Raw genomic sequence first — 26738 nt, 5'->3', positions numbered from 1 at the left:
CTTGCTTGACTTTCTCCTGTTGGAAATGTCCTCAGTCATAAAAGATAAAAGCTTCTCTGAAATACATTAAACTATTCAAACCTTATTACATGTTTTCTTCCCTCTAGCAGGAGATTTTTAGCACTGAATATACAAAGCACCATCAAATGTAGATCTGTAGACTCTTGCTGGTGGTGAGAATGAATTGAATTGTCTTTTCTTGGTAAAAGGAGAGAAAAACAGGACACCTAAAGGCCCAGCCCAGAGTGAGTCTGCTGTGCTGGTAGACTCCTGAGTGCTTACTGATTTCTGTGAAAACAAGAATTATTTCTGTGTATATAACAAAAGCTGATCAATGTGAAAGAAGATTCCGCACTTTGCCGGGATAATGTCTGCACCGAGAGGTCTGTGTGCTTTGCTGGTTATTCCCTGGGTGATTACCAGCCTTGAGACAAGCACACCCTGGTGAAAATCCCATCTCTTTCAGATCCAGCACTCAGTGAAGCATGTTGTCACAACTTCCCTGCCAGCACAGGAGGGGTCCTGTGTGCTTCCCACGCAAGCAGGATGTCCACAGGGCCGAGGACACACAACAGAAAAAACCACTGGGTATCTGTCTAATGAGTCCTTCTGGTCTTCTGCTGGCCTAAAAAGTAATGGTGCCAAAGAGTGGTACAGCCAGGAGAATTGTCCTGGGTGGAAGAACACGTTGTTCAATACAAATGTTCCTGCATGAGAAAGCCGGGGGAAGAAACAAGCCCAGTGTTTGCAAAGGAGTTGGAAGGAACTCCCTGTTAAAGAACACTGCAGTAGAAGCAGGGAGAGCAATTCCTTTCTGCCCAGGTACAGAAGGATAAGTGCATGCTACCTCAAGCAGCTCAAAAGCAAATAAACACCCCACCCCACCTTAAAAAAAAACCCAAACCAACCCCGCCAAACAAAAAAATCCAACTACTATTCAGCTTTAAGACTTACTCACACTGCTCAGCACAGGGAGAAGCAATCTGGCAGACCACAGGTTGGTTTCATCCCTTGCCATCCAATGTTAGCCTGCTCTCCTGGAAGGCTCACACGTATCCTGGGTAACTGTTCTTGTTAAACAAAATGTAATTTTTGCTGAGTTTCTTCTTTATGCCCTAGTTTCCACTTAAGAGTATCAGCCATTCAGAAGGGAAAGCCTCTCTATTTTCCCCCATTTAAGGTGACATCATTATATCTAGATATTTTGTGCTCTTTGACATTTTTAATGAGTAATGCTTGAAAAGGCTGCTGGCTCTGGCTATTGTGTGAAGCAGTATCTGGGACTGACATTAGCAAAAAAGCTCTCACTCCAGCTCAGGAGTGATATTGCTGATGTGCCTTTCACATAAGGTGTTTTATCCCTTATTCTTACATTCAGATTGATGGATTTGCTGGGATTATTCTCTCTGGGCTAATAGCTACAATTTCTTTGTACATAGAAAATTTAAAAGGAGTAATACATTTGATTGATTTGTTCAGGAACTAGGTGTGATTTTTGTGAATATATTTGAAGTGTCAGATGTTGAAAGCTAATTGCGTATTTAATGCTGAGCTGCACTGAGGTTTAAGTTTAGGACTGAGGGCCAGATTAATCACTAGGTTCATATGACTGGCTAAATGCTAACAAAGCAATTCAGCCCTTTTTATTCAACTTCCACTTGATTTTGTTGATAACCATATTTTTACCTTCTTCCTGCCACCAGACATTCCTCCCTGCAAGCAACCTTCCTAACAGCTCAAACTGAACTTTGAGATGAACCAAGTTGTTTTGAGAAATTGTGGCTGCCCCATCCCTGGAAGTGTTCAAGACCAGGTTGGATGGGGCTTTGAGCAACCTGGTCTAGTGGAAGGTGACCCTGCCCACAGTGAGAAGGGCTGGAATAGGTGATCCTCGAAGATTCTTTACAACCCAAACCATTCTCTGAGCCCATGCAACTCAACATTTTAAAGAAAAGTTGTTATCTCCCCAAAACTTGGTCTCCTTGTTAACATGGTACCCATGATAGACAGTGACCTGCCCAGCCTGTTGTCTGTATAAACATCTTGGTAAGAATTTCATTTTGGTAGAAATTTAGTTTTGGTAGATTTATGAGTTGGGGTGGCAAGTAAATCATTAGCCTGGAGGGGGACTGCATGGCTTCTGTCCCACAAGTGTGTGGAGGCAATAGTTGATTTATGGCTGGTGAGACCTGGCCTTGGATTATTTACTCACCTGGGTGTCTTCCCATCTTTTCATGACAGCCTATCTGTTCACTGCTTGGTTTTCTCTCTAATTTTTCCCTGGGTAATTTTTCACTGTTGTTTTTCTATCTTAACCTGAATGTTAAAGGAAGGACTTTCAAGGAATGATACAGTATACTTGACTGTGTCTTGGGACAGAAGAATAGGCTAAATATAGTTTTAAAAACACTTTCTTGCCCCATCTTTCATCATTCCATGAGTTTAAGACAAAACTGCAATTTCGGTGAGACTCTTCATGAGTCAATGAAAAATGAATTGAATTCCCCATCTTCCCTTGCAAGAATAAGCATTAAGCTGTGAAATGTCACATCCTTATTAGAATGCCAAAACCACTACTGTCTGTTTTGATATTTTCATGAAAGACAGGCACGGAGTAATTATTTTTCAGAACAAATACTTGTTACAAAAACACCCCCAACCCTTAAACCCAAGAAACCCTGCAGCAAGTCGCTCAGTTACCAGTGGCTTTATGTTAAATAATTCTCAATGATATTCCAATATCACCAAATGTGACATACTCTTTGATATGTGAGGAAAGTGATGGAAGCATTGCAAGAGAAGCTGGACCAAAATATTTTCCAGTTTATGTTGCAAATATGTAGCTGGGGACAAAAGTGTGGCTATGTGCCTACACACATGTCATTAAAAGATTATGTTGTTTAGTATATCAGGTATTGCTATATAAATCTGCAATTAATCACACTCTATTTCATGCAGTTGCTTGTTTGTCCTTTTTTACAGGCAGATTATGCCCATGTCCCATATTTTTAGGTTTTATACAGCCCATTTTACGTATGTAATGCCTGGACAGATTAGGAACTGCAGAGCTGTGCAGAAGAGCCAAGTGCAGAACTAACACCATGGCAGTGTTCTGTCACTGCCATGTTTCTGTCCTGACACTTCTCTTTCAGGGTTGTACCAGATCAACCTGTCTTGAGGAATCTGCTTTCTTTTTATTCCTGTCCATAGTTGCTATAACTTGGGATGAATGTGATCAGAACTTTCAGGTGATTGTCCTACAATAGATATTTTAGTGCTCTTTCTAGATTTTTTTCTTTGGTTTTCTTTCTGAATTAAAGCCGCTTTAAATACCTGCGCTTCAACTAGCTGTGATTTAGCAGTAAGATTCACTCTAACTTTTGCCAATCTTTCTACTTCTCCTTTTAAGCACTTACCTTCACTTCTAGGCTCCTACAGTATCAATCTTTCACAGAAGGCAGTGCCTCTCTCCCTTAAAGGAATGCCTGCTTCTCACTCCAAGAATCCATCTAGGGAGATCAAAAAAAGGATTTGGCAGTTTTTGGCAAGAGGTCTTGAGAGCATCCAGCTAAGAACCCCTGTGCTATTGCAAAAGTGGGAAGGCAGGTTCACGTGACCAGGGTTGTGAGGAGCTGAGCAGAAGAGGGGAGTGGAGGAATCTCTTACTCCAGGCTGGCTGCTGCTCCAGCTGCTCAGACACGGAAGTGTCTGAGCTGCAGATAATCAAGCATGTTCACATTCACAGCACTGGTTAAGACGAAGAAAAAATGTTTCAAGAATCAGTCCTGTCTGCCACCTACATTTGCTGTCTCCAAATTCCAGGAAACAGATTAATTCAAACTTTGCTGATAGATAGCAAGAGCCAAGTCTGTGTTATGACACATGGAACAGGGGGAGCAAGTGCCATCCTCCCATTTATAGCAAGGAGAAGGATAAAAGAAGCATCTCCACAAATTAAAAAATGTGGAAGACTATACCAAACCACAAGCTCCTCTGATCCTGGGCCAGCCCACAGCACGAGAGCTGCGGGTAGAGAGGTTTTTCCTCTTGCTGAGGGTCCCCACAGCCAGAGGGACAAGAGCAGGAACAGGAAGGGAGCTGCAGAGTTGTGTGCAGGTGACATTGCACAGGGATGAAGAGTTGCCAAGTATGACAACACCAAAGCACTCCTGTTGGAGTTGCATCCCCTCTATGCAAGGAGTAACAATTCAGTTCTGGGTTGAGGAATTTTTCCCTCTTATTATGTAAGAAAAACAGGGCCCAAAAATTTTTCTAGTCAGGCAGTCACTTTTGTCAGACCATCTTCCTCCAGGGGCATCCTGGCCATGGAAAACTGTGTGGATGCTGAGCCCATAGTAATGAACTGTGAGTGTTGCTACTCGTTCTCTTGCCTTGTGCTGGCTCTTCAACTTGCTGTGTGTCTTGACTGTCATTCCTGAGCTTTGCTTCTGTTTTCTTGACAATCATCACGCTAATTATTCATCTCTTTCATGCATATTGTACACATTCCTTAACTCCCAAAATAAGACACCTCAGTGATGTGAATAGGAGGCATGTAGGTAGGTCCTGTTCTGCATCATGCTCCTGAATATTTACAGGGTAATTTGAAAATGAAAAATAAGTACAGCTCACTAATGAGTTATAGCTCAATGTTTCCTCATGGATATATACTTATGGATACATATTCTGCCTGTTGATCAGTAGGGAAACATGTCATGTGCAGGGAGGATCAGCACAGCAAGTTTGGAATGTAAATAAGAAAAGCAACTTTTAACATTCTTTATTTATAGACAAATGGAAGCAAAACTTCTCATTAGAAAAAAAAAACAAAACAAAGCCACACCAAACATTCTTTTCCCTACTGATGAGATTTCTTTTTAGTTTCAAACTTTTCTGATAGAAAAATAAAATAAGAGGGAAGTTTTTGTAGCCATTGCTCTCTCCAGGGGAGAGTGGTTCAGACCAGTTTTACCAGAATGATCTGCTAATGAGACTTTTGCGTCAAATTCCCTTTCTCCTCTCCTGAAGAGACTTTTTTCTCTCATCCTGAGCCCTATAAAATAGGACAAAACACAATCACAAGACAAAAACACACAATAAAGGATAAAAATCACAGCATTAATAATCCAGGAACTGCCTCAGTTGTGGCAAAACTCCTGCTGGCAGATGCAGAGTGACTTCAGTGACCTCTTGAACCATGTCTGCACTGAAGGTGTGTGGGAGCTGCTCCTTCATTACGGAGCAGATCAGAGAGAGGATATTAAAACCTCCCCAGCAGCAGTTGTCTGCTTAAAGAGTAGGAGACGAAGTAAGAGCTTCCTGGCCTGTATCTTCCCTTTTAGACTTCTTAATGGTGCTGAACTCAGTGTTCTGGAAAACCTCTAGGCACCCTTCACTCTGCATTACTTTTCTTGTCACTGAGTTACACAGCTCCTTGATCTGCAGCCCCATCAGGGTTTTGTGAGACAACCCTGGACTCTGCCAGCTGCCCACTGAGGCCATCCTGCCATGGAGCAGCTGAGGTAACACACCTTGGAGCAGAAACCTGTCCTCTCTGACCTTGGCATTGTCATGGAGCAACAGTAGGGACTGGCTGGTTTGGGAAGCTGTTCCTGATCATCTACCCAACTTTGTGCCAAGAATTTCAAGGGTGTGTGTAGGCTGTTTTTGGTAAAGAAGCAGAGAGGCAGGGTCTAAACTAAAGGTGAGTTAAAGGCCACCTGGTCCTCTCCCCTGCACTGAGTGGACTGAGCACCAGCTTGTTTCAAGCTGCATCTGCCAGTCCATGGGCTCTGCTGCAGCTTCCTCTGCCAAGACAGCACCGTCCTTCATGGGCAGAGATATGGTTTGGATGTTGCACAGGTACCCCTGCAAAATAAATCGTCCACTGCTTGTGAGAGGGTTTCAGGTGTTTGATCAGTCTTGTGAAGCACCGTCCAAAGCAGGCTTCTGCCAAGGAATGGAATCCTTTGTGTCTGGAAACTGAGACATCCATGCTGTCCAGGACCAAGTTGCTTCAAATACCAGGGCTTTGGCCTCTCCTTTACTTCAAGGTACTCCTTGTATTTTTTCATGGCTCCCTTCTTTACCTCTAATAGAGAAGTGGACCACCTCCCTAAGATGATAAATAAATAAATAAATTTCTTGTGCACTCTACCTGTGTAGCAGCAGCAGCACTGTGGGAGATGTTATTTACATGAACTTCATTAATATTTATAATCACATTTATAGCTTTGTTCAGCAGGAGGCTTGATCAAGTCAGTAGTATGTCTGGAGATCAGTCTTTGGTATACTACTTTTAATGAGAATAATTTGCATTTAATAAAGTGCCTGAGGTAGCAAGTTGCAATCCAAATTTGATTTTTCTTGATATTTGAGGAAATATTTGGATTAGTGGTTTGATTCCACATGCATTTTCACTTGCAGTGATGGAATGAAAACAGACATCTGAATCCAAAGAACCAGGCTGACAGGAACAACATGAGAATATGCCAAAAAATAAAAGGGGCATTTTTCCTTGTAGCCTCTGTAACATGGGTAATGCAGAATTCGAGTTGGACCCTGATTGCTTTGGGTGTCTGCCTTTCTCTTTGTCATTATCCCTGGAGATAATTTGGATGGGTAGTTGGAGAAGCCTGCAGTCTTCCTTTTGTGCATTTTAAATAAGGTTTACCTTTTAAATTCACTTTTCCCTCCCCACGAATATTCATGCTCAGGCTGCTCTGCTCTCTAAATGTTCTAATTTCAGCTGCCTCTATTTGTGTGACTTCATGGAGACACTGTTCAGAACCAGGAAGTTTTCAGGGCCAGCCCTTCAAAGGCATCCTTCTGCCACCACAAAAAGCACCAGATTCACTTGGCTGTAGTTATTTATAGGCCCAAGCCTCTCCACAAAAAGTTGAAAGGCCAAGGAGTTAATAGATGCAGAGTGACTTCAGCTGAAGATGGTGAACAGAAATAGATCCAGGAAAAAGGCACACTAGAAACCTCTCTCACTCATCCTGACCTCTGGGTAATTTGAGGGAAGGGATTTATAATCTTTTTGTTCTCTACTATTGGCAAAGATATAGAAATATGATATATCTACTTATATGCCTCACTGTTTCTCATTATTTCATAGCTTTGTGATTTATTTTAGCCTCAAAATTTTTTTCCCCCAAAAGAATTAGTGTTCTACCAGCAGCAGTTTTTTACCTGGGCAGGTGTATGGCCAGGCCATGTCTGCAGTGAGATCACCCTGATGGTGGTTGTTACTTCTTGGGAGCATCAAAGTGTGACCTTTGTAAGTGGTGTTACTGAGGAGTTAACAACCCCTGTGTTACCAGCAACACCAAATCACTGCACACCCTGAGCCCTTTGTGGTACCTGTGCTTCCTGTGCATCATTTGTATGGCACATGTCACAGAGCAACCTGCTGGGACAGAAGATGCCCAGGTTCCAGCATTTGCTTTGGCTACATCATTTCATGTTTTGAGTTTTGAGCCAGCTGCTTTGCCATAAAGTAGGATATGACAAGGGCTGGCATGTTTCATCATACTTAGCATGACCCATAAACTTTTGGGTGTACAATTCCCTGTAGCCATTCTCAGATGGCTGCTGAGTTGCCATCTCATAGCATAAATGTTACAATAACTTTACTAACAAAATTACAGCCAAACTCAGTGTGTATGCTTGTGGTTTTAATGTTCTTGACCAGAAAATCACAGAGATAAGGCTTACCTTATATTGTTGCTTATATAACCTGATCTATTGGAAGGTGTGTCAGCCTATGGCAGGGGCACAGGAATTAAATGATCTTTACTTTTCTTCCCACCCAAACCATTCTAGAATTCTGTGATATTGTGGAGATTAGAATTGTTTTAAGCAGCTGTCACAATAATTTTTTCTGGATAGGCATTTTCTGTTCAGCTTATTTGTACATTTTTCAGTCATTTCAAGAATTGTTCAGCAAACAATAAATGAAGCACTCATTGAGGACTGACCTTGCAGAGATGAAAGGAGGAGGAATAAATGGAGGATCTGTGCCTGTAGGTGCTTGCAAACACTGAAACCTTGACCAAGAATGATTTAGAGCCTGAGCAGGGTTTATGTAAATGCTACAATTCTTTTGCATTCATACCTCAGTGCTTCTTCACTTCCTCAGGAAGATATTCTTGTGTCCGAGGTCATTAATCTCCCCACGCAGTGTGCTCTTATGCTCAAGATTTTTTAATACCTTTGGCAGTCTTGCTTGTTTTTCTTAAGCACATATTGAATTTTTACACAGCAGCTATTTGTATAATTCCTGTAACATGCCAGAACAGCTTCCAGTTAGTGTCCAGAATTTTCTGACTGTCTGGAAGAATTTTTTAAAAAGAAGGAAAGATTTAAAAGATTTTACCAAAACATTATCTGCAATTTCATTCTCTCTTGCATTGAAATTTATCCTCCTGCTATTACAAGCAGCTACTAATGTACTTATTAAGAATGTATCTTCATTGTTTGGATAGTTTGTTTTGAAGTTTGGGGTCTGACTGTTAGGTATACTGGGGTAAAACCTAGAGAGTAATTTTAATTACACTCTGGATGATCATTTTGAGGGCTCTCTGACCTTCCACAGAAATTTTCCCATTGTATTTGCTGCACTTTTTTGGGTTCACTCCTCTTCTCTCCCTGCCTTTGGTGCTGAAAGACCACTGGTTATGAAGAATCCCAAGGGAAAGCGTATACCTAGTGTGAGTTTAGTACAGCAAGTAACTGAACCTGCACTGAGGAATCGAACTACTGCGGGACAGGAGGGACATCTCTGTCTCTCAGCCAGGCTCTTCACTAATTAACCCATACTCCCTGCTGGTAGTCCCAATAAGAGGCTTCCAAATCTTCATTTTCATCACAGATTTTCTAAAGAGTCTGTTGTTGCTTTGTCTCAGTTTATACTCCATAAAACAATTGGGTATTAATGGATGCTCAGCATTTCCAGGCACACTGCAGGCAGTCCCTGTGTAACAACCAGGGGAAATATTCTAGGTTCTGAACTCCAGTGTGGAAACACACTTACTGTGAGGCATTTCAATTTCTATATGATTTTGTGGGAATCACCTGCACTGACTAGTAAAATATGATTAATTACATCACTGTTCTAAATGCAGAAGGTGGGCATTTTCTAACACAGTAGAGTCATCAGAAGGAAAACTTCAGCCTTTCTTATCTAAATAATAAACAAAGATGAGCTGTTGGAAAGGAAATTGGTGGGAATGATGATAACAGAAATAAATGTGTGTTTATAGTTGAGATGGAAAAATTAGGTAAGTCTTAATATCTGTATATACTTTCAGGGTTTCAAAAACATCAATTACTAAGACATGGTGGAAAATCATAGATGCACCTCATTAGGACAAAACATTTAGATTTAGTGTGAACTAGGACTTGCAGTGTGAAAACTGTACTAACTAAGGTAGATTTTGACTGCAGTGGATTGCAGTGCTGTTGTCCACACTGTAAATAGAATGTTTGAACAGTGGTCACATGAAAGAGTTTCAAGGTCAGTTTTTGGACAAATATCTCTACAAAGGTTCTTTCCATTTACACAGCAAGATCAGAGAGGATATGATCACCAAAGTTGCTTCTGCACTAGTACTCCTTAATCTAGGAGATAAGGGTAAGAGCCAGTGATTGGAACCTGAAACTGAGCAAACCCAGTGTAGAAATGTGATGGATGTTTTTATCAGTGTGCACCATTAGCTCCTGGAAGAACATGCTGAGGTTGTTAATACCATCTTCTTTTTAGCAGGGTTTTGTCCATATCATTTCAACTCTTTACCAAACCATTACATGACAGTAGGTAAATATGTCAATAGCTACACGTCTGTTATTCCATTTACTGCAACCAAGGTGAAGGGAAAGGAGAACCTCCACTACTCAGTTTACAAGGATGTTTTAAATATGTTATGAAGGGGATGTAATGTCTAGGATTCTTCTGGGAGAAACAAATGGGGATATACCAATTAATATTGTCATCCACGTTTGGCAGTATGTTCTTTTTTGTTCCTTTAATTATTAACCCATAAATCTACAAATCAGAATCAGAAACAACATCAGTGCAACTTGGAAGTGGCTCCAGTGGAGTCAGCAGTGCTAAATTGGTTTGCATAAATGCTGAGGAAATGTGGCCCTTGGGGAAGGATTTGCACTGCCAGAGTGGGTGTTTTGTGTCTGCCTTGCATGGAGAGGTCACAGCAGAAATGCGTCACGATACAGCACCATAAGTTAAGGAACACTGAAAGGTATCTGAAAATGAAAGCAGCAAAGCTGCAGAGAGATTTGGGTGAATATTTAATTTGATTCTTATCACATTCAACTAGCTAACACAAATGAGTATTTTTATAATCAGGGTCCAATGGTGACAAAAGAGAATCAAACTGCAGTCAAAATGGGATCATTTCACTGGTGACACACACACGAAACCTTGAAATGCTGCTTGACTTTTATAGGAAGCTGTAAATCAGGCCTGGATTACTTGAAAAGTTCAAGAGCCCTAGAAAATGTTTTAGCTAAATGCAGCTGAGTTTTATGATTTGTGCTTTATGCACTGAGCTCTGAAAATGAGCAGTGCCATGAAGTTATTTAAGAATCTCCCTAAAGCAGAACATTGTACCTGCCAAAAAGAAAAGTAGGAACCAATGATGTTTCGTTTGTCATCTTTGTAGATGTGGCTGAACTGTTCACCAGGTGAAAGCATGCAAAAAGACCCAGCATTGTAAGGGCTGTATAAGTATTCCTTATAAGATTTCTTAAAGAATCACAGAAAGGATATTTTTCACAAATTTGTCACAGGTTTTAATCACAACTGTAGAGTGTTTAAAAGCATTGTGTACTTGGTATCATACAGGAAAGCAAAAGAAGTAGCAATACCCTTGAAATACTGGTATTGTTACCTATTTGCAATTCTAGAATACAATATTAACCATTCTGATGTCAAAAGGGGGCCAGGGAGTCTAGGATCTTAGCCTGTAACACAAATGTGCTGCACTGGTTCCTGGCTGCTTTTTCTACTCTCTATAGCATAGGAAGAAGGGGAGTCTTGTATCATTTATTTACTTTGATCTAGTAATGAAAAGGTCTGCAGTAAGAAAATGCAGGTTACATTTTACAGAGAAACAAACATTGCTACTGAACCACAAATAAAATCCCTATAGTGATGCCCTGATCAACCTTTAATACTTTTTTAAGCAAACCACCCTGGTTTGGAGCAAAGGGCAGTTTCCTTTGCTGCGTCCTATTTATAGACTTTAAAGGCTTGCAAAGCAACTGTCAAGCAGAGATGAGAATCTGAAATGTGCCTATTGCAACCTGGCAATGTTCCTTCTTAGGTTTTAGGAAATTTGAATAGGTACCAATTTTAAGTGCTGAAACATTTTGTGAATTGATACACAGCAGTGGTGTGCTGCCTGGTAAAGAACGCAGAGGAAGGGAGAAGAGGTTTCCATGCCAGCAAATGTGTCTTTGACTGTACCAGAGAACGAAGTGTACAGACCCTGACTATAATTTATATTTACCACGATACCTAGAGATGTCAGAAGACGTCATGTTAGTCAGGACAATTCAAATTGAAGGACTTGTACTATGCTGCTTTAGCCAGAATGTCTCAAGTGGGAAAAGACATGTTGAACACTTCAAAAAGGAGCAAATTTTGGTTTTATTTCACTGGCAGCTGTATATATAATTTGCAGGAAAATCACCAGCAATGTCTTTGTTAGTTTTACGCATTATTTGCAAACAGCAATTCCTTTAAAAATCCTCCATCTTTTCTAGATCATAATTTATGCCAAGATTCCCCCTTGGCTTAAGCACATGCTCAGTCTGGAAGAGAGGAGACTCAGGGGGGACCTTCTTGCTGCCTACAACTCCTTGAAAGCCAAGAGCGGGTTGGTCTCTTCTCCCAAGACATGTGACAAGAGGAAGTTGCCTCAGGCTGTGCCAGGAGAAGTTTAAATTAGATAAAAGATTTCTTTTCTAGAAGGGTCATTAAGTACTGGCACAGGCTGCCCAGGGCAGTGTTGAAATCTCCATTCTTGGAGGGGATCTACATAACAGATGTGTAGATGTGGCACTTGGGGATGGCTTTGGCAGTGCTGGGGGAACAGCTGGAGTTGATAATCTTAGAGGGCTTTTCCAACCTAAACAATTCTGTGATTCTCTGATATCCTCAGCTGTACATAAGCATTTGGTCAAGGGCTCTATAATGACCCGCTGGCCTGATGCATCCAGGCACAGAACCCAGGCTGGAGCTGAGCTTCAGTTATGGGTTGGAAGGCAACAGAAGGCTGTGCAGCCTCTAGAACAGGGGCTTATAAAGTCAAGCTTTGGTTTAACAGGTTGTAACTGCAATTACTTCTGTGCTAGGGAATGACAAGGCCTGTACAGGGAGCTAATCAAATAAACAGCACGTGCATTTCACAGCAATAACTGATCTGATTTACAGATGTGATTCAGGAAACTGAACTGAAAGGGTGAAATGATGGTGACAGTCATTACTGATTTTGGCATTAACTTGCTGGGATGCAAAAAATCACTCTGTAGGAAGTAAATTAAAACCTGTGAATGAATTTAATTTAATTTGTACTACCTGAGCAGTAGGCTTTGTATTCCACCAATATGTGACACACTACAGTGTATACTTAGAGGTCATTTTCCTCATGGTCATTTGGAGGAGGGGGAGCAGCAAGTAGAGACTGAAGAGTGGAGATGTAGGAATTAATTTGAACCATGGTGCTTTGGCTTTAAGCAGTTATAGCCACAGGTGAATTCCAGCTTACAGGAACTTCTGCTGAGGCAAGAAATTCCCAGGTATGGAAATAAGGAGTTTGAATAACAGCAGGTGTGATTCTGTTATGAAAGTATTCATGGCTGAGCAGAGCAAAGTGCTGAGATCCTGTGCCTGGGGGCTACAGGCCCCTCCCATCACTGAGGTCTCCCTGTGCCAAGCTGACCTTTAGAATGAATGTTTCTGAGGTCACTTCCCCTTTCTTTCTGTGATTTAATGAGGAACTTTTTAAAGGAAAGCCAGTTACTTCATTCTGGGAGACAGACATCCATATACTGGGATAGCGATGAAACGTGACGTCAAATTTGCTGTTTGTCTTGATGCATATTCTGCTTGTGTATCTGCTAAGGCAGACACAGGCAGTGAGGCTTCTTGTGGAAATCCAATACAATCAGCTTTGTGACAATTTCCTTTTTTCCTCCTCACTCCTTGCATGTCTCTCTGCCTCCTTTAAATACTCTGGCAGTTCTCCAGACTAGAAATTTGATGAAAGAGCAGGGATGTGTTATGAGCACTGGCAAGGTTTGTCATCTTTGCTTCCTTGTTCTCTGCTTGCTTACCCTCATATGAGCAATGTAAAACCGTGTCTCTGACTGGGGGTAATGAGGACGTGGTATCCTGTCAGAAAAAGCAGATGCTATTCAAAGCTTCCAACCATTAGAGCAGTAATGAACATAAGAGCATAATGAACAAAGAGCAGTTAAGTGTGTCTTCAAACACCTCTGAGCCTGTCACAGGAGAAAAGCCCTGGATATCATTATCGGTTTCCAGCACTGAGGTAAATGGAATTATTGGGCATGTCCTTGATTCCTCATTATAGGTTATGTTCTTTTATTTCTCAGGAATTAAAATATCCCTTAGAATCTGAAATCAGCTATGAAAGTTGACTGCTTAGTGCTGTCAAACGCTGTAAAAGACAAGACAGGTTTGTAAACTCTTTTTGCCCTGAGATTTATGTAAGGTAGACATGAGTAAGTCAAGTGCACTTTCTCCTTAGGGCAAGTGTATCAAATTCTTTCAGGTTTTGGCCTCTTATCCTCTGTTTCTGACACTTTACCCTGGACAGTTTTCTCTGCCAGATATGAGTTTGAGAAATAACTCAGGTGTGCAGAGAAGCAGAAATGTGCTGCTCCCTGCTCCCATCAAGTAAGAGGCAGCCCTTGTAAGTCAGTTCCAGGTGGTGAAATGCAGGAATGCCCAGCTCTGCAGTACTCTTCCCAAAAGAGAACACAAATGAGAACAGGACTCGTAGGCCATCCTACCCCTCTGCCAATCAGTTGGAGAGTGAGTTCCTCCAGACTAGTCCTTCATCTCTGCATACTCAGATCTCCTACAATAGCTATAGAACTTAAACCTGAGTTGTGTGGAATAACTTTCCATGACTGCCATCATTGAAACACTTCACATAGGGGAACATTTTTAATTGCAGCTCTGACCAGGTATATTCTGAAAATGGGTCAGCTGGGCTTGTGGCTGTACAGGTGGGCAGATCCACGCAGTGGTAAGGGGCTGAGAGAAGACCTGGGGGACGACTACTCTGTTTTGAAAACTTATAATTTTCTTCCTGAAGCTCAGAAGTGGATACTCCCTTTCTTTAGTGGTGATGGATGTCATAATTGTGTCAAGGAAACAGCCCTGGGTAATCAGAGTATGGGGAAAGTCTGTGTTAAAGAGCTTTCCCTCAGGTGAACTATTGATTGCTGAGCAGGGAGGGCTCCAGCACTCTGCCAGGCTGACACAGGCAGACCAAGTCTTTTCTTCTTAGCACAACTTAAGTAAAGCTTCAACATCATTTCATCCCCTCTTTAGGTATCAGAGACACTGTCCAGCAGAAAACAAAAGCTGCCCATGCCTGAGGAATGAGTTCCCGCACATAAACTCCAACAGGGATGGCTGATTGTCTCAGTATTTGGGTGTTTTCAAGTCTCTAATTTGGGCTTTCTGATCCCCAAGAGGAGTTGTTCCTGCTGCACCCATTCCACAGCAGAGGCATTAACAAATCTCTTCTCTTCTTGGCTGTCTATTTGCACAAAGCTTGCAGAGACTTGTTCTCTCTGGGATAGCAACATCTTTGGCACACATCATTCATTTGAGGGAGAAGAAAGCAAAGCATAAAGGCTAAAAGGCATTAAAAAGTGAACTATGGGCAGGATTTCATTTAGTGATAAGACAGCAGTTTGGATCTTTTTTGGTGGGCTTTTTTTAAAAAAAAGTTCATGGTTAATTAATGCCAGCAACAACAAAAATTGGTCCAAGCATCACAATGACAGAAATTACAGATGAGCTTTCTAAGAATATAGAGCTTCAGTTTTATTAATAGAAGACAAGATTGTCTTTTCGATAAATGACAGAGAAATCAGGATAGACTTAAAGACTAATTGTACTTTCTAGGTATGATTCTTCTTAGAGGAGAACAAAAAAAACCCAAATTACTCCATTTTTCATGTTTCTCTTGGTCTTCATATCCCTTAAATACCCTTTTCCTCCAAACCTGGGCAGCTTTAATCTTTCTAATCTCAGCAAGCCTTGTCCTCAAAAGTTACCAAGTGAAATGTCACATGATGTATCTGAGAAGATTTTGGTATTCAAAGCTTGCATGAGCCTTGGGAACACTGGAGAAGAAGCAAAATCTCATCAAGAAGAAAATAACAGATGTAAAAATAGAAAGGTTTCTAATATTTATACTTTAGAGTACTATAAACATATTATTAATTATTGTTATTATTATTAATTATTATATTGTGCTGTTGTTATTATTATTATAACCAGTATGGTGATGTCTGTCCAGAAGTTTGTGTGTAACTTTTTGAGACTCAAGAAAAGGCAGGCAGGTGGAATATTATGCATTTAAAAGTTTAGTGTCATCTATGCAAGTTTCTAAATGTTTTCCCTTTAATAGGGACCATCCCTTTGGAAGTATTGCTCATCTTTCCCAGATCTGCAGTGTAATGTGGTACAGCTAGTATCAGGTTATAAAGTTAATATTGTGTTCTGATGCTCTGTTAAACCTAAAATTCATCTTAATGACACATCCCCACAGTGTGGCTTATAAACAACCTACTTGCCCCTTTTTAGCGTGGCTGACACACAGTAGAGCCACCTGTACTACAAACACAGGAAAGGCAATAATTATAACTGAGCAAAAGCAAATATCCTTGACAATCCAGTAATCTGAGAAGTCTCACGAGGGTAACAGAAGGCAAAGAAACGAAAGGGTAGCTCAAAGCTGGAATGAAATTTGGAAGATTCTGAAGATGTGTATAAGGAGGCTTGGAGCTGAGATATAAATAGCTTTGCTGTCTGCCTTTCTAGAAACCCAAGGCAAGGTGCAGCTATACTTTCCCTGCCAGCTCTAGAGCTTCTGCAAAGATGGCAATACTTCTGTGTGACACTCCTGGCCAAAATGTTGCAGAAATAAAGTAGAACTGTAGATTTCCAGGCTGACACACATATGTGAGGTCATGAGACCCATAAAAGCACACAAAGGCAGTACCCTCAGCCTTTCTGGATGCCAGTCCTGCATCTCAAGGCATTATTTCTCCTTCACAAAAATAGGGATTTTCCTTATCACACAGCTCCCCATCTCCCAAGCAGCTCTGTCCCAGAAAGCTCTGGAGAACACTGGCAGGAGATAAACCCTTACAGCTGATCCCTGTCTGAGAGACCTGCCCCAAAGGGAAATCCAGAGTTCACTTGTGCTGCAGAAATTGCTGTCCCCAGACTGCTGCAGTTTGACCTAAGAGCCTTCTGGCCCCGGGCTCCCTGCTCTTGGCACAGTGCTGCTCTAACGGTGCAGTCTCAGAGAGGCCCCAAATATTAACTGTGTTTGGTGCTGAATTCTGGCTTCACACAGCAGAATTGGAGAGTCTGAATATAAATTATCTGCTCTGGACCAGAAACCACAAAGGTTTTATTTCCTGAATAACAGGCCCCATATGGAACATGGCACAGAGCATTTTGTTACTATGAAATCTAGAAAAAGGATGGAAAAAATACTATAGCCAGATTCCTCCTGAACACCGGGCAAGGGGTGAAAAAAGCCAAGCAGAACATGTTGTCTTGCCTTTATGATCTTTACTAACAACTGTGGGACCACTAGTTTTATATAGACTGGCAAGAGGAAGCAATTAGCTAAAGCATCTCACACCATTTTGTCACTGCCCCTTCCAGGGCTGAGACAGGAGTGACATTTATATCCAAAAATTGAAAGATTCACTTGCTGGCAGTATTAGTGTGTGCCAAAAACTGTGAGATACAGAAGAATTGATTTGGGGTGTTCTGCCAGGAGCCCACTTATCCAGGGTTCAAAACCAGTTTAAACTTTAGTCTCAGGCATAATGTGGAAATATAGTCTCATGTGGAAACCAAAGTCATTATCAATGCTTTATACATACTCACAGGATTTTGCTTAACTGCATTATGGTTATGGGCATTCAAGTAGGGTTTTTTGTTATTAAACAATATTTTTTTTGGTATGGATTGAAAGGAGGTTTTTGTATGAAATTGAGGTCAGACAACAGGGTAACAGAGTGGCCCAGGGGCACATGCCCAATTGTGCTTCCCAGTCATCTCTCCCATCACACCTGGATCCTTTATAAAAAGAAAGAGAGAGCATTTTAGTTAATAAATTATTTGCAATAAGGAATTAATTTTCCAAACATGTATCCAGCACTTAGAAGAGTCATTTTGATTGCACCCAGGGAAGAAGCTCCAGACGGATATGCACTGCCCACTGCAATTAGGATCACAGTGTGACTGCTGGCCATTAAATGCAAAATTTTAATTTGTAAAGATGTAAAGGATGTCAGTCAGACACTTCCTGGGTAACCAACCTGCTGCTTTGTGTACATAAGCATTGAGGAAAACCATTGTGTGTGCTATGAAGCCTCAGTGAACCCCAAGGAATAATTTAATGCATTATTAAAAATCCTCAAATTCAGAAGGAGAATATTAACTGTGTTTGGTGCTGAAGTTGAATATTTAATAAATAGAAGGAAGCAGAACAGTTTTGATAACAATGGAATTAGTTTCACATACTTCAAACTAATTTAAATAATTAGGTAGAGGTCACTGTCTCTGCCCTTTTTTCCAGGTGGCAGCAGCATCTGGTTTAAGCTGATTCTGTGTAAACTGACAACAAGTTGTTGACTGAAACACATTTAAATTATGTCTTTAGTTTAATGGAAATTCAGCAATTCATTTGATTTCTAATGAAATAACTGAAATCAATGTGTCACCTATCTGCTTGTGTGCAATTTCAGATCTGTATAATTAATATAACCCTATTTTTTTCCCATAAGATTGCATAGTTGTTCTAACTGTAATGTGACCAGCACATCTGGGTTGTCTCCTCTTCGAGGCATCTACTCCTGCTCTCATTGGCACACAAAGAGGGGCCAAGAAGTTCTTGCCTAGAGGAGAACAGAAAAGGTGCATGGCTTAGGAGCGATACCTGCTCACCTTTATCCTGAGAAAGTGACTGCACTCCAGGCTAGAAAAACTCACGGAGAGAACTGATATTTGCAAAGCAGCAGAGATGCCATGGCAGCATCCTGCTCTGAAATCTGCCATGCTCCAGAATCACGGCTGTGGCTGTCGCTGGCCCCTGGAGCAGGGGCTGCACAGAGAGGGATGTGAGCCCTGGGGAGGATCACAGAAATCCTTCTGCTGCCCAGGGCACCATCCTCTGCTGCTCAGAGAGCTCTTACAGGAGCAAAGGGCAGGGGCTGGCTTCTTTCCATCTCCAGGGAATGCTCTGCTCTGCTCTGGAAGGTCACTGGCTAATAAGATCACTGCCACCGTGACACTGTTAATAGCCTTGGCTCTCCCAGGACTTGTCAGGTTTTCTCCTGCCCATTACTTGATTCAGTGCAAGAGAGTCATTTCTGGTACTTGCCAGAGCACCTTGAAAACCTCCCAGGTGCACCATGAGTGCACAACAAGGGGACAGTCACCTCACTGCAAGTTACACAGCCAGAGGCAGAGAGCACATGGGCCCAAGGAATGGACAAGGAAGCACGAAACACCAACAGCAGCATGGCTGTGCTTTTGCATTTATCTCTGTTGCAGGAAAGGGTCAGATGTGAGGAATAAATTTTTGGGTGGAAGAAGCTCAGGAAATGGCAGAATTGGGTGTTTGAGTGATGAATGAAATGTCACTTAGCAGGGAAGCACAGAATCTTCCAGCACTTGTTATGTCTAGTAAGGAACAGAAGTAAGCAGTGGCAGATTCCCTGCAGGCCCATTCCTCAGGTGCTAAAAGATGATCAAATATATGTCTCTGCCCAACCTCCTGCTGTCACTATTCTGTTCTATTCTGTATTTGTTATGAAGGCCTTTCAAAACTGAGGAAATTATTGCCCTGCTCAAAACACCAAAGCACAGACAGAAGGATCTGTGGGCAGGCCCCTAAACACCTGAAATATTTGAGGACTTGTGAAACTCTACCTTCCATCCCTCTGACACAAGGTGCATCCCAGGCCACTGGCTGTGGCTTAGGCATGTGTAAATCAAGAGGTATTACTGCCAGATGAACTGGAATTTCAATTTTTAATATCACTATTCCTTTTGCAGTACTTTTTCCTGGCATACTGAAAAGCACATCGAGAGGGATTTCTGCTGCTGTTCTGTTTTGTCTGGCAGGATGCTGGTGCCATCTACTGCTCTGCCCACCACTGCTGTGTCTGAATTCTGAGACATTTGCCTGGAGGCACCTCTCCCCTGCTAAACCTTATGGGACAAAAACACACTATCCTGGCAAGGAATATGTCCTTAGCAGTTGAGAAAAATTTAGCAAAACTTAGTGTTGCAGTGGGGATCCTGCAACACGCATATATCAAACCAGGAGTCCCGTGGAAAGGAAATATATATATGGACAGACAGATTCTTGCTAGATGTTTCAGAGAGATGTTTATTTCTCCAGCCGCATGGCCGGAGCTCTGCTGAGGAACTGTTCCAGTCACGGGACCAGGGGTCCTTCAGCCCGCGCAGGGAACACAAACCAACCAATGGGAACGAGGCTGAGCAGGGACATGGAAACCCCGTGTCTGTGCCCTCAGGGCCCCTCTCCCAGGACTACACGGCAGGGGAGGGACCCCAACACCTCACCCGTTTTATTTTAATAAAAGGAGAATGAAAACAACTGGATAAACATAACAAGAACAGTTTCAAAACAAAACAAGCCACCCTCCTGAGTCTTTAAATGTCCAAACAGATTCTCTGGAACATCTTAGGGCTGACAGAAGGGAGACAGAATTCTCTGAGCATGCTTTGTGGGGAAACTGAGGCAGGAGAGGGTTTAACTTCTTCCCTCCCCCTTTTCATCCCCCACTCGGCATTGGAAAGGGATTTTTGGGGAAACAATTGGCAAAAGCATGGTTTTGTGAGGGAAACCATGGATGAAAAAACGGATTGGGAATACACTGGGGGTAATAGGACATAGGGTAAAAGGGAAAGGTGGGATTAGGAAAGGGAAACTGTAGGGGGGGCTTACAATGGAGATACTGTCTAACATGACTACGATTTTTTGCATATATACTGCCTTTTACAGGAACACCATCAGGCCCAGTGACCTGCGATGCTTGTAACCCTTTTCTCCCTAGTACAATATTAAATTCCACCACCTCTCCATCTCCCAAGCTTGGGATGCATTTTTCAGGGTTATTCTTTTTAATAGCAGTTCTATGCACGAATATGTCTTGCTGGTTGTCACACCTTGTTATAAAACCATAATTTTGCTTAACATTATACCATTTTACTATCCCTAAGGTCTTAGTTGCTATGATCTTTTCCTTTTTCCGAGTGGCTGCTGTTTTCTGTCTCGCTGCGTCTTTGCTCTCTCCTTCGGTCACTCCCGTGTTGGAATTGTCGGGGCTGCTCGTGCCTGCGCGCTCTTCCCGGGGTCGCGTTCGGGGCTGCGTGGGCCGGGCCGGGCCGTGCCGCTCCGTTCTCCGTGCGTCGCTTCCTCTGGTCGCAGCTTCGCTGCCGCTGCCGGGCGCTGCACCCACGTCTCGGCCGGGCCCCCGAGCGACGACTCCCCCGCGCCCCGCTCCAGCGCGCGTCTCGGCTGGGCGCGGCTCCGTTCCACCGCCACCGCCGCCAGCCACCACCCGCACGCCGCCCCTCTCGGCCGGGCGTTCCCGGGGCTCGCTCCACCACGCGCTGCACGCGGCCGGGCGGGCACCGCCGGGTCCCGCCGCGCCTCGCTCCGCCACCGACACTGCGGCTCGCGTGGCTCCGCCCGCACGCGGGAACTGCCTCGCTGCTGCTCGCAGAGCGCTCGGTGCACGTGGCCTGGGCCGCACGGTCCCTGCGCCACGCTTCCCTTCACCAGGACACAGCTGACATTGCTCAACAGTCTCAGTAACTAAATAATATTCACGAAAATATTCTTCCATCGGCATATATTTTGACTCCAATATTAACTGTGTCCAAACGGTTTTCCAAAAGCCCTTGGTAAGAATTAAATCCCAAGAAACATAGAAAAAGTTCTTAAACAACCATGCCAGGAAGTGTTTCAGTTCTTTTTGAGCTTGAATCAAGCTAAAATTTACAAATCGTTGTTCAAGAATCATTTTAAGTTTAAGATAAATGTCCATATGCGGCTCTGAGAGCCAAGAGTCTTCCCACGGTTCCTCCATAGTTTAGATATGGAATAGCAAAGCAAAACCAAGAAGAGGAATCCAAAGTTTCCAGGGTTTACTCACACAAATCAGTCGCTTAGGGATCGGGGATCGTTCTGCTCACAAATCTCCACCATTTGTTGCAGTGGGGATCCTGCAACACGCATATATCAAACCAGGAGTCCCGTGGAAAGGAAATATATATATGGACAGACAGATTCTTGCTAGATGTTTCAGAGAGATGTTTATTTCTCCAGCCGCATGGCCGGAGCTCTGCTGAGGAACTGTTCCAGTCACGGGACCAGGGGTCCTTCAGCCCGCGCAGGGAACACAAACCAACCAATGGGAACAAGGCTGAGCAGGGACATGGAAACCCCGTGTCTGTGCCCTCAGGGCCCCTCTCCCAGGACTACACGGCAGGGGAGGGACCCCAACAACTTAGCTCCTCTGAATTTCTCCAACAAGCCATTTTTACATTTATTGGGGGAAAAAAAAAATCCCCAGTAAATTAAAAACCGTTGTCTTACTGACTGATTTGTAGGGCTATAGACATTACTGCCTGGCTGGGATCCTACAGTCACTACTGTACTCCCAAAACCACCATATCATAGAATCCCAGAATTGTTTCGGTTGGAAAAGCCTTGTAAGGTCATCAAGTCCAACCCAGCACTTCCAAGGCCACCACTACCATGCCCCCAAGCACCACATCCACACACCTTTTCAATCTCTCCAGGGACAGTGACTCAACCATTGACCAGAGCAACCTTTTCCAATGCTCCACAACCTTTTCAGTGAAGAAATTTTTCCCAGCATCCAACCTAAATCTCCCCTGACACAGCTTGAGGCTGCTTCCCCTCATCCTGTCACTTGTTATCTCTGAGAAGAGCCTGACCCCTACCTGGCTACAACCTCCTTTCAGGGAGTTGTAGAGAGTGAGAAGGTCCTTCCTGAGTCTCCTTTTCTCCAGGCTGAGACACCCCAGCTCCCTCAGCTGCTCCTCATCAGAGTTGTGCTCCGGACCCTTCCCCAGCTCTGCTGCCCTTCTCTGGACACGCTCCAGCACCTCAATATCAAAGTGTGTCTGCCTCAGCAGCTGTGCTTGCTCACAGGCTTAGTGTCTGCGTGCAAACAGGACTTGTGAGAGTCTGCATTTGGTCCTGTCAAGCTGTGTCTTGGTCATGCTCATTGCCACAGGTCACAGAGAAACCTGTCGGGTATAGTCAAGCTAAAAGCAGCTGGTTCCTAAGAAATGTCCTGGAGCTGTAATTCCACCGTGCCCTCCCTGTTACAGAGTGTTAAAGCCACCTCTGAGAACTCTATTAAAGGGAATGATCCTTTATGGTCTGATTAAGGGAATTCTGTGCTGCTGCAGAAAGATGCCAGTGTCTTACCATAACTTTTGGATGTTCCATTAGCTCTGTAATTTTTGCACAGTGTATTTTTATCCCATTGCTGTATATTTTTAGCCACACTTCCATTTGCAAGTGACACATAGTACGATAGCTATCATTACAAGAACACTCCTGTCTGGCTTTCAGCTAATCATGCACTGTCCCCTCCAACATCAGCATTTAATATCTCTCTGTAATACCTGGGGCTAAAAATAACTCCCCCTCCTACTTGCAATGTGAAAGCTGCTTAGTGCAGAAGCACCAGCATGTTTAACTTTTACAGTTACCAGATATAATGTTGTGTGTCAGATCTGTCACCAGCATTTCATCCTGCAAGCTGCTCCCCAGTGATGCTCAGGAGATTGGATACACTGGCCACCATACAGGCTGCTGACTTTGATGGATGTTTTAGTCTTGTAGCTCTTTACAAGAGTCCAAAACAAAATGGGAAAATATACATACTTTAAAAGATACTCCATTACCTAGCTTCTGTTTATAGGGTCTGTGTTTACATGGGAGAAAGCAGTGTTTATGGGTAACCTTTGTATTAAAAACAGTAGAAAAAAAATAAGTGCAGTATCATGTGAAAGTGTTAGTGGCAGTGAAAGAAATGCTTTTTGTCATTAGGCCTAAGCTAAATTTTTTTTCCTTCTGTCTAGTCAGGGCCAGGAGTACCTTGGATGCATTTGCAGTTGGATAGATTTCCAAGAAATGACACCAATAAGGATTTACACAATACTGGAAAATTCAGAAGCATATCTAGTTGTAGAACTTCCTTAATACTGAACTTTTCTTCCCTATGCTTTCATAAATTTTAAGTGCTGTTTGAGACAAAGGTTGGGCCTCAGTGGAACTGAAAGCACACCCTGGGACTGGGTGATCTCTTCTCCTTTGCTGAAGAGAGATTGGATTCATCCTTCTAAAGCAAAGTCAGCTGCAAGTGATTTACCAAAATATGAATATCGATCTAATATCGATATCCAACTGAGACGGACAAAAACTCTCCAACAGTTTAGAGTTAGAAAGTGTTTGTTTTATTTGGCACCAGGCACTGCGTGGGATGGCTCCCTAAGATGCAGGGCCCCAATACAAGCAAACACGATACCTTTTATTTCCAAATATGATGAATATCCAAAATACAAATGTATATTTGTAACATTAACACCTGCCATTCTCCGCTTCGTATGGAAATGAGCTTAAATGTCATTAAGCATGCGTAGTGTGTGTCCTGAATTGAGTCGGTGGTCTTGAATTGGGTCAGTGGTCCCAAAAAAGATGAAGTAACTCATCTTCCTCATTTTGACCTTTTCGCCTCTCTGAACTCTGACAATCCTAATTACTTTAGTGACCTCTAAGTTTCCTCTTGCATGACTTTCCACCAAGGGAGGAAATCGGTAATTGTCCTTGTTCCCTACACCAGCTTAGCAATGTTTCTATTCCTTGTTCTAAGCACAGCTAGGCAAACATACAAATGACAGATCATCACTTATTTGGTAATCAGTTACTAACATCTTAAAACCCATTTCAGGTCCAGCTCTCCTAACTATTTTAATTAACTCTCACTGGGCCCTATTCTAACTAATTTCAGCACAGGTAGCATATAACGAAAATCTTTATGTTTCTTCTAAATCTATGTTTCACAAGAGCTCTCCGTAATCTGCAGTTTGGTCTGACTGCACCACTTGCTTTTATTGTGAGTGTGCAAACAGCTGATCAGTTTTTGCTAAAGATGGGCTTTATTTGCTCTTGACAATGAACAACTGTTCTGTGAGAACTGTTCTGTGCTTTTTCACAAAACTTCAGGAAACAAGAATCTGAACAGATTACCAGCACAGATCACTGCCTCTGCCAGCACATGAACCTTCAGCTATTTGCTTGTCAGGCTCCTTGGGAGCTGGAGCAGGTATCTCCAGGCACAGTGCTTCTACACAGGCAGCCCTGGAGAAGAAAAAAAAGGCAATTAACTCTCTGGTCTGAAGCAGGCAATTCAAGAAGATGTGCATAATGATGGAAAAAAGGCAAGTCAGAATGTAACCAAACACAGCAGTGCAGTGCAGAGCAGCAGGTGCTTCTTACACCTCCTCAGGCACTCCCCAGCACACAGACAGTGAATCCTTGGAGAGCACTGCCACAGCCAACTGCATTTCTGTGGCTGTATCCAGCCTGCTTGAGCTTCAGCATCACAGGCTTTCAGATAAAAAAGCCTTTATACTGATTCTTTGCAGACTAAATACTCCGACTGTGTTTCATAATGTTTCCTTGTCTTCTAGACCATCTGAGCATCGATCACCACCTGCATTATTACAGAATAATCAGTAAGCCTTGGTGCTGCAGTAGTTCTGTGTTTGTTTTTCTTATTTCTCTTCAGACATAGCAAAAATCCTGAGTTTCCATTTCATCTTGATCTCCAAAACCTGAAGGAAAAGCAACCAAGCCCCTAAATTCTTTTATCTCAAGCAATCTTACCTGTTCAGATGTTTCTTTGCTTTTCCTTCCTTTCCTTATTAGCCTCTGCCCTTCCTCAGATTGGTTCCTGCACTGTTGTCTGCAGTCTCAGGTAAAGCACTGTTCCTATTGTTCCAGGGGTTTTATATTTGAAACTAGATGTGTGGATTTGTGATTATTTCTTCTTAGATTTCAGTTGTGCCCCTCAAGCTTTATCTTTCATAACCCTGCGTTATCTGTTTATTTCTGGTTATAATTTGTTGGTAGCAGCTGTTCTGTCACTGGCCATAAATTATTTTGCTGGTGTTTCAGTGATGCTGAGTACAAATGTAGGATCAATACAGCTGCCGGGCAGTTGCTGAAAAGGCTGCCTATTGCTGTTGTGATTAAGCTTTGAAAACTTTAGAACTAAGGTCTGACTTACAAACTTGAGAATTTATAGTTGTTTTAACATAACCTGAGGGGGAACCTCAAAGGAATTTTGCAGAGTTGCTCAGAAAGACCTAAGGAAACTCTCTGAAGACTTCCCACTGTAAAGAAGAATTGGAATAGCACAGGCTCAAGGGGCAAAGAGCCTGACCAGGTCATTTAAACTGTAGTTCAAGGGATGTGTATTAAAATAGGGCTTCAAGGCTCCTGAGATACTTTCCTAGGTGGTGGAGTAGAAGGTTCTTTGAGGGGCATTAGAGTGGGCATGAAGGTGGAGCCAGTCGTGGCTCACAGGGGTCTTGTGTCAGTGATAGCACACTGGGCAAAGGGGAATTTTCAGACTTTCAGCTAAGTCTGGACAATTTCTGGTTTATGATATTGCACCTGGACCCAAGTTCTGAGTATTTTAGCACCTAAACTGGCATCTGGTGAGTTCATTCTGTAATTTATTTTTCAGTTGGAAATTTTTCTTCATACAGGCTAAAAATAAGTATAAGCATCCTGGACCATGGTGTAGAGATCAAGTAATCTGCCTGATACCTGTCAGCATGTAATATTGAAAATAACAATTAGAAAAACTATTTTAGAATGGGTCTGTTTTCCACCGGTGCTTAGTGTTCACACATAACGTGAAGAGGAGTAAAGTAAAGGTAAAACACACATTTTACAGCCAGCAGTTTGTAAATACCTGGTTTACTGAAGGAATTCAGCAAGAACCCCGAAGAGGGCACTGTTGGCTGCCTCAAGGCTCCAAGTTGCAAAGCGTTCTTTCCATTCATGTCTTTGCCCAAGTGTGCTCCTACAAGAAGACCCTCGTTACATTTGTCCAACGAACTGTTCCGAGTACACTGTGAGCCTTTGCCCAGCAGCATTTACACGTTGCTGTAATGATTAATAAAAGTGTTCCTGGTTCAGTCAGTTCTAGTCAGTGATAAATATATCTGCCTTCTAAACTCTGAGCCGTTCTGTTCCCGAACTCTGCTGAGCAAGTAGGAATCCAGCTAATGCTCTGCCTGTTTGAAATTGCTAAAGCAGGGGGTCCCCGGCCAT

At 42.7% G+C, this 26738-nt stretch overlaps 1 long non-coding RNA gene across 1 annotated transcript; it reads right to left on the bottom strand.

The window, feature by feature from the left end:
* On the bottom strand, positions 1–24299 carry LOC125333654. Its single transcript, XR_007206945.1, has 4 exons — positions 24187–24299; positions 23199–23201; positions 8738–8742; positions 1–13 (listed from the first exon to the last, which is right to left on the bottom strand). It is a non-coding gene; the product is annotated as an uncharacterized LOC125333654 (long non-coding RNA).
* Positions 24300–26738: the final 2439 nt, after the last annotated feature.

This window comes from Corvus hawaiiensis, chromosome 15, assembly GCF_020740725.1.
Source record: "Corvus hawaiiensis isolate bCorHaw1 chromosome 15, bCorHaw1.pri.cur, whole genome shotgun sequence".
In the NCBI taxonomy this organism is placed as follows: Eukaryota; Metazoa; Chordata; class Aves; order Passeriformes; family Corvidae; genus Corvus; species Corvus hawaiiensis.
Note: the sequence above shows the minus strand (reverse complement) of the source record. Positions and strands in the feature narration are given on the sequence as shown.